The sequence below is a fragment of the Mercurialis annua genome, linkage group LG1-X, assembly GCF_937616625.2.
Source record: "Mercurialis annua linkage group LG1-X, ddMerAnnu1.2, whole genome shotgun sequence".
Classification (NCBI taxonomy): domain Eukaryota; kingdom Viridiplantae; phylum Streptophyta; class Magnoliopsida; order Malpighiales; family Euphorbiaceae; genus Mercurialis; species Mercurialis annua.
The window spans coordinates 31,083,127-31,083,873 of NC_065570.1; the positions used below are offsets into that span (position 1 = coordinate 31,083,127).

Here is a 747-nt window from a genome sequence, read left to right on the forward strand (position 1 = left end):
TGCCTAGTGAAGATCCAAATGCGCATATATTAAAAAAATTGGAGGTTTGCAATACGTTCAAGATTCCCAACGTGACGGAGGATCAAATCAAGCTTCGATTGTTTCCATTCTCCTTGTGAGATAAGGCACGAGCATGGATTCAGTCTATAGCTAGCAATTCGATCACGACGTGGAGACAACTTGCACAAGCTTTTCTCAACAAATACTTTCCTTTGGGGAAGACGGCAAAAGTGACGAAAGAAATTATAAATTTCTTTCAACATGATGGAGAGGCTTTATGTGGAACGTGGGAGAGATTCAATGAACTTCAACGAAGTTGCCCACATCACCACCTCCAACAGGAACATTTAATTCAGATATTTTATAATGGTACTAATGAGCATACTAGAGCTACTATTGATGCACCTTCAGGAGGCTCAATCATGAGGAAGACGTATGAAGAAGCTCTAGCTTTGCTAGATGAGTTGGCTACAAATAGCAGTTCTTGGCCTACTGAGAGGCTAAGATAATCAAATCAAAGGGGCATGATGACCTTAGAGCAGATCCAAGAGTTGGAGGCGATGAAAACAAAGAACGCTGCCCTCCAAGCTCAAGTGGATTTGTACAAAAGACAACTCCGGTAGCAACAGTGCAAGCAGGATGTGAATTTTGTGGAGATTTTAGCCACTCAGGAGGAGAATGCTTAGTTTGAGAACATGCCACAAATGAGCAGGTAAATTACGTTGGTGGACAACAGAATGACCCATA

General features: G+C 41.9%; 1 non-coding gene across 1 annotated transcript; it reads right to left on the reverse strand.

The window, feature by feature from the left end:
• Positions 1 to 227: 227 nt before the first annotated feature.
• On the reverse strand, positions 228 to 334 carry LOC126666441 (small nucleolar RNA R71). The gene has a single exon (XR_007637941.1). It is a non-coding gene; the product is annotated as a small nucleolar RNA R71 (small nucleolar RNA).
• Positions 335 to 747: the final 413 nt, after the last annotated feature.